At 39.9% G+C, this 7916-nt stretch overlaps 1 long non-coding RNA gene across 1 annotated transcript; it reads right to left on the bottom strand.

Annotated features, from left to right (window-relative positions):
* Positions 1-2072: 2072 nt before the first annotated feature.
* LOC306916151 lies at positions 2073-6295 on the bottom strand. The gene is made up of 4 exons (XR_013788939.1): positions 6206-6295; positions 5658-6077; positions 2741-3015; positions 2073-2388 (listed from the first exon to the last, which is right to left on the bottom strand). It is a non-coding gene; the product is annotated as an uncharacterized lncRNA (long non-coding RNA).
* Between the last annotated feature and the right edge of the window lie 1621 nt (positions 6296-7916).

The following is a 7916-nucleotide window of genomic DNA, read 5'->3' as shown; positions in this document are numbered from 1 at the left end:
GAATGTATATCTAAGATGAAAGCAGTGCACTCCTTTTTAGTAATAACCTCAAAACATCACCTGTCTAGAGTCAGATCAAAGTGTTGCCTTTGTCATTTTTCTTCTAAAATATTGTAAACTATGTTCTAATAACAACAATACTCACAATCAATTTAGTAGACATTCCTGGTGACGTGATACCATAATCTATGATTTTGTTATGTCATCCGTTTTGCTATAAATATAATGTTTTCTGAACGCAGTAAACACACTCCTGTTCAAGGAAAGCATGATGGTGGAGTTGATCCCAACTTCCAATGACAGAATGCCAGCTGTTGGAAAACTTGGTTAATTTTAATAACAAATAACTCACTGTGATCAGAAAACTAAGAGTGTTTAAATCTTCTATAAACTGTATGTATATTTGATTATGGAGACACTTCTCAGGTAGGCCTAGATACTTCTAGCCTGGTTAATAAACCAGACCGAATCAGCAGTTGGCAAAAAAAGAAAAGCCTGCCAGTGTTGTGTGATATTAGTCTGGCTTCATTATGTGCCATGCTGCAAAGCAAATGTACTCATTGTACTCTGCATAAAATACAAATATATATAGGCATACTTCTTCCCTAGTGCCATTTCACACATTTCCATTAAAATTACAATTACAACGTATGCGTTTAGCAGACACTCTTAATCCAGAGCGATTTACATTAAATTTACAAAAAGCATGGCAATACATCACATACATAGAAAGGGGAGGCATTGTTTCATTGTATTGAACTCAACAAGATTCTTCACACCAAAACCAGCAGTTGTTCACACTTCATCGTCCTGGAATGGGTGCGGAATGAGACTCTTCTGTACCAAGCAAGTCTAGAGTTTTGGTTTAAATCTAATCTACATGTCTAGTATCAGTGGCTTCTCAAAGCGCAGGTTGAGCATGTTTTACTAGGGGAGGGGATCAGAATTTATTGTAAGAATTGTTATCAGAGTAATAAATACACAAGCGTTTACAGGACATTGCAGAAAACATAGCAGGACGCTGTCATTGTACAGCTGCACAACTCCTGAATCACCAGGAGTTAATCTGCAATAAAATTTAGTCCAATCTCCCATTTGATGCCCCGTACTGAGTTCAAATGTTATCTAAAGTCCAATAAACATAACTCATGGGACCTTAAAGAAATTTAATTTTTTAATGATTACCACCGGGATACATATCCCAAAACGAATGGGTCAGCGTGATATGAACAAATGAGTGTGTGTGTGTGTGTGTGTGTGTGTGTGTGTGTGTGTGTGTGTGTGTATGCATTGATGTAGGCCCTGCATCTCAAGGGCTAACCTCTGTGTGTGGACGCTGCACACAGAATGAAAAACAAGCAATGCTTGATAAATGCATTTTATATATGTGATGTATCCCCATGCTTTTAGTTCTTGCCTAATGTAAATCGCTCTGGATTAAATGTCTGCTAAATGTCTAAATTGTTGTAAATTGCACAGCAGAATTAGGGCGATACCCACTCATTAATACCCACTCATCAAAATAATGAAGAGAGCGATTACATTTCAGGACCGCCTAAAATAAAGGTGGTCAATCATAGAGAAAACCTACAGGGATGCCCCCTATGTCAGCTGGTCGAGGGACTATATGCCAGGCGGTAAACCCATTGGATTTAACCAGATTATAAGAAAACAAAAAGAAAGCTATACCTGACGACTGGAAAGAGACTACCAAAAAACATAGCTAAATGGAATGCTATCTATCACTAAAAAGATAATATACATGGCTGAATACCTGAGCACGGTAAAATTACCCAAAATTTAGGAAGTGTGTATGTGTGTGTGTGTGCACAACACATAAGGTTGGGTCATTGATTCACTCGTATACCAAAATATGTTTTAATTGCCCAAAAAAAAAGAAAAGGTTTTCAGGTCAAATGTTGATATGGGATTAAAATGCTTTTTTTTTTAATCGAGTCCCAGCCCTAATTATATATATATATATATACGGTATATATCTGAGATGACCCAACCTTAGACACTTTTGTACAGTGAGTTAGTAGAAAATTAAGGCATGAGTTACTTATGTCAGATCGGATCATTTTTGCGACATTTATAAGATGATAAAATGAGGATCGGATGACATTGATGTGGTGTTGGAGGTTGAAGTCGGGTCATAATCAATCATTGACGATCAACCTAATCACCATAATCAACCTATAGGTGATGTATTGAATTATTTCCATATATGCGTGTGCCATGATCGGGGATACTTTGTGTTCATGTCATGGTTTGGTTAATCCAGTCCACATATAGGACGTTGGCGTGGACAGCAGGCTTGTTCTTCTGAGCACATCCCCAGCTCACCACACCACACCACACCATCCTGTTCTCACTGCAGAGGTCACCCTGTGAAGACACACAACCAGTATGGATGTTTAACACTTCAGACTGAGCTCCACCCTGCAAGAACACATGCACAACCCAACCCCATCTCACACAAATACGAAATAGCACGGAATTGCAATTCCGTACATACAGTACGGCCAGTACTGGATTTAAGGCCCTGGCAAGGGCTCTTGGACCCGTCATTGGCTGTTAAATATAGGTCAAAAAGATGATAAAAAAAACATAAAAGTCCTATTTCACCGTGTTTGGGTGAGTTGTTCGGGTGTGACATTATTTACAATGCTGTCCATATCGGGTTATAGACTAGTGTCAGCGTAGAAGTCAATCATTATTTATTACATGAACAGATCACCTCCAGCCTCTCCACAGATCTCCCAGCCTGCAATGTTATGCACTTCCTCAGTGACGATTCAGATCCAACACAGGAAGATGAAGTCCACCAAACAGGTTGACGTTCAGAACCAGACCTCCATGTGCAGAGACGCAGCCCAGCTGTTTACACACCACAGATGACGGCTTCAGGTTCCAGTTAGATGTAAAATCAGCCACTGGTTTCCAATCTCCCTGGTGTTTCACCTCCAGTTTACCAGTAGTGACTGGTTCCTCCCACCAACCTGACATCATACTCTGTACAGAGCCAAGAGAATAGACTTTTTAAAGTAATATTACTTTGAACGAACACACATACTAATAATGTAAGACAAGCAATGGTCTGTTATAAACGAACACAGGTTGGTTGTCATGGTGACTTTCTGACACTGCATGTGACCTTCACCACCAAGTGTATAGCTAGCATTTAGGCAGTGTTGATTTTGATTTAGTTTTAGTCATAGTCTTTTGAATACAATTCCATTCAGTTTTAGTTATATTTTAGTCATCTGAAAAGTGTTATAGTGTTAGTCTAGTTTTAGTCAACTAAATATCATTCAATTTGTCGACTAAATCTACAGTTGAATTAGTCGACTAATGTATTTTGGCAGGCCTTGACGATGTCGTAATGGTTGATTTTACACTTGGTTGAATGCTGAAAATGGCAGATCTACAGCTATTTTCAGAGTGCAACCAAACATAAAATTAGTTCTACTGGATCTCTTCTCCACTAGTCCCTCCCTAACATTTTAGTGAGACATGGCCAAAGCATTTCCGGGGGTCCCCAGCCAAAAACGTTGAGAACCCCTGATCTAAGCGGTATTGTAATATTGTTTTGTTCTTTGTGCTATAGTGTGTTTCTGCATACATGGCTGCTGGGTCGCAAGACAAATTTCAGTGCGAACTGACAATAAAGTACTATATCATATCAGATCTGATATTTGGCCCAAGTTTTAAGATCAATATTCAAATGTAATTTCTGAGGAATGTTAACTGCCCTAGTATATCCATGAGTCATTTAAGCCAGACGCATTGCCATGGCAGAGCCCTGAACAGTGTTTGAATCTGCTATAGGGGCTCCATAGAGACACACGAGGACTACAAATGTCACGCCCCCAAATGAGACAGCGGCCCCACTTCTGGTCCGTTTCAACTGTGTACTGCAGCTGCCAATACAATCCCTATGAGAGTCATCATAAAATACCCTAATTTCACTGGTTCATTACTGAGGCTATAGCGATTTTTTTTTGTGTTCTAATAAAGTGTCCCATATGTTTAATGTCCTTTTCAATGTCACATACCTGCCATCTCAATATACATACTACAATGTACTATAATATACTCCATCAGTTTGTGAAAAGTGATAGCATTGTAAATCTCAAGTCAAAGTGGTCGCACGGTATATACGTCACGGATGCATCCACTGAGGTTTTCAATACCCAGATATATTTGTTGTATTTCGTTTTATATGCTATGTATTTGTTGAAAATGATCTAAACAGCATCTTGCAAGACTATTATTAATACTCATCTGGAGTATTCACTAGGTAGTTGAAAATGTCAGGATGTCACTCCTCCATTTAGCTGTGTTATTTTCCCATGCAACTATTCAGCAAAGTTAATTATACAACAAGTTGACAGCGGTAAAACACACCGTCGGAGCTCCGTGGTAGGTAGAACATATATAGTAAGCCTGTGACATGTTCAAAATAGAGACATGAATAACAAAGTCAGTCGGGATCGGGATGTATATTGAGAATTCCACTCTTCAAAGTTGGCGCTCGTAGCCTCGTAAAGGCAGTGACGTCCCGTAAAAGCGACAGGTTCTCTGTCTGCCGTCTCCCCTCTGCTCCGTTAACATTATGGGTAACTCATTCAAGTGGTAAATTAAATGTGAAATACATCCTCTATTGAGAAAACAATATATGTTGACAAAGACACTTCATACATTTGGAAACATATTTTTATTCAAATCAATATAGTCTTCAGTTCATTTCATATTATTTTAAAAGTAGGCTAACTACAGTTGAATTTCAATTGACTTCTATGGGCTGGCCTGCAGTATCCGTGCCAACGGACCAGAAGTGGGGACGCCGTCTCATTTGGGGGCGTGAAATTTGTAGTCCCTGTGTGTCTCTATGGCAGAGCTTGGATCAGCTAGGAGCTCCCAGTCCCGTCCTTGACCTCTGACCCCTGTCCTCCTGTCGCCAGACTACTTCTAAGGTTGGAAGCTGAAGCCTGCACTACTGGTGGATTTAGTGAGGCGCACAGCTATATCTTGCACCACCCCTTACCCCTACATTTTAAAATGGCCGATCTACAAGCTCACAATGTGTCACATTGGTTACAGGGCTCTGCCAGCGCGTGAATTCCGTTTGCAGCCGAGCATAGACATGGTAACGCCCCACCTGCCTACAGACACTGCCCGTTTTGACTGTCCTCCGTGGTGGATATGCTGGATAGTCTGATGTGAGGCTACTCCGTGGTGGGAAATAATACAAGTAGTATGGTATGATACAAGAGAATGCTAACTTGTAAGTTTTATTTTTGTAGAAGAGGCAAACTAATATTGTTTATGCCGTTTGCTTTGATGGAATAATTGATTGAACATTCACACCAGATTATGATTTGGGTGTGTTCTAAAATAAAGTTTTGATTGTGTAATTTGTTTGTAGTGTGTTAAAGTTAAAAAACCCCAGACGATGACACTTATAGGCATGTAGCCTTCAGTAGTCTATTATGCACCTTGCATAAGGTTGCAAGTGATAACAAAAGTCAATTACAAGAGAAGACAACCCATTGGTTTGGCAACTAAAATTGGATACAGGATAGGTGGGCCCTGGGCACTATAGGACATGAATGTAAACTAATAATCAAAGCTATAGTGTATTTGTCTTTTACCTGAGCAGGTGAGTCCAACAGTATTGTCAGGTGAGCAGGTGTTTCTAGTAGAGTCTGAGGTTCTACAGTCCAGCAGATTAGACTCACTGCCTTCACACTGGAACTCTTTGGTCCACATTGGAGCCTTCACTTCACCAATGGCACAAATGGCAGCATCTTTTTCTCAGGACAATTTAAATAGTATACAGAAAAACTCAGATTTAAAGGTAGCAGCTCTGTTTACATGTGCAAAGTCCAGCGGTATATTTGGTACAGATAGTAGTAACCTTCTATGGTATAATAATAATAATAATAATAATATTGGAAAGTTTGTTTGTTCTGTTAAATTGCTGACCACCCAAAAGTTCTCCAGTTAAAGAGCTGACATCGGCAAGGTTCAAAGTGATTGTTGTATTTTCCACAATTCCAGAGACCATGGTTCTGACAAAGACAGAAAATGGAGCATTTTAATACTAAGCAGTTAACAATGAAGATCAGATATAGCAATAAATCAAGTGCATCAAAACATAACTCAAAGCATAATATAAGACAAAGAAACAAGAGCTTACATGTGGGCAGTGACGCATGGCTTGGGTCTGGAGTGGAGAACTGGGTGAGTGAACTGTGTGTGGAGTGTTTGTAGGTGAGCACACCTGAACTGACAATGGCAATCAGCCCAGAGTGCTGATGGCAGACACCTGTGAGTGATTGGTGATGCAGGGAAGGGGAACTGTGAATGGTTTTGTCCAGCAGAGGGTGCCATTTAGAGGGCATGGGAAATTCACAACAAATAATAATAATAATAATAAATATGGCGATTTCTTTATTATTATTCACTATAGCACTACTAGTTTTCAAGTTTTCAAATAATTGTAGTGCCTCTGAGTACGTGGAGTAAAATGTTTTGGAAATGCTCAAGTAATTAACTAAAATACCTCAAAATTGTACTTAAGTAGTAAGTACAATACTTAACATGTTTTTAACTTTGCACTACTGGTTGTATTACTATTTTACCTTAAGTTTACATCACTGCAATATGAAATACTAATCTATTCACCCTCTATCCGTTCATTTCCAGAGGTTTTTGCACAGCTATGGAATGTGGTAACGAGAAGTGACGTGTGACTCTGTTGTCTGTTTACTTAATCAACATTCAAATAGGCTGATTGGAATGTGTGAAACAGATCAGTGAGAGGATTGATGGGTGTCTGAACAATGTGTGAAACAGATCAGTGAGAGGATTGATGGGTGTCTGAACAATGTGTGAAACAGATCAGTGAGAGGATTGATGGGTGTCTGAACAATGTGTGAAACAGATCAGTGAGAGGATTGATGGGTGTCTGAACAATGTGTGAAACAGAGTGAGAGGATTGATGGGTGTCTGAACAATGTGTGAAACAGATCAGTGAGAGGATTGATGGGTGTCTGAACAATGTGTGAAACAGATCAGTGAGAGGATTGATGGGTGTCTGAACAATGTGTGAAACAGATCAGTGAGAGGATTGATGGGTGTCTGAACAATGTGTGAAACAGAGTGAGAGGATTGATGGGTGTCTGAACAATGTGTGAAACAGAGTGAGAGGATTGATGGGTGTCTAAAAAAACAAAAATACATCGCATGGATGCACCTGGGACGTATCCTCAGTGATGTATCCCAAGGTCATCTGGGTTTCGGGTCCCCCAACATCATACCCCTCACTCAGGTGACCCAGCCAACCCATACTGCTCCCGGGTGCCGTCTACATTACGGCTGCCACCCGTCTCTCCGGTGGTCAGACTGTCTGAACAATGTGTGAAACAGAGTGAGAGCATTGATGGGTGTCTGAACAGTGCCTTTTGAAAACAAGGGCTATTTGCCTCTCTATAGTATAGGGCAGTGCTGCTCAACCTTTTCAGGCCGTGACCCCTCCCCTCTGTGTACCACACAATACAAAGCAAGCAACATCAACTCTAATCCTAATCTAATATAGAAACAAATGTAAAAGTACAAGTAAAAGTCCAGAATTCAAAATGTCATTGAGTAATAGTACAAAAGTATTGGCATCAGAATGTACCAACATTAGAAAGTATTCACTATGCAGAATGTCCCAAATTACTAGTACCTATAATTTGACTTCATCACTTTTTCTAATACACTTCTTGCTATTGTATGTAGTCACGGTTTCACAACAAGCATGTAGAGAGACAGGAAACCACCGCAAACACAAACAAGTCAGGAACAAAACCACATCCTCTTTAAGTGCTCAGAGCCTACAGTAGCCCACACCATGCAAGAGTTGC

This window comes from Electrona antarctica, assembly GCF_951216825.1.
Source record: "Electrona antarctica genome assembly, chromosome: 2".
In the NCBI taxonomy this organism is placed as follows: domain Eukaryota; kingdom Metazoa; phylum Chordata; class Actinopteri; order Myctophiformes; family Myctophidae; genus Electrona; species Electrona antarctica.
Note: the sequence above shows the minus strand (reverse complement) of the source record. Positions and strands in the feature narration are given on the sequence as shown.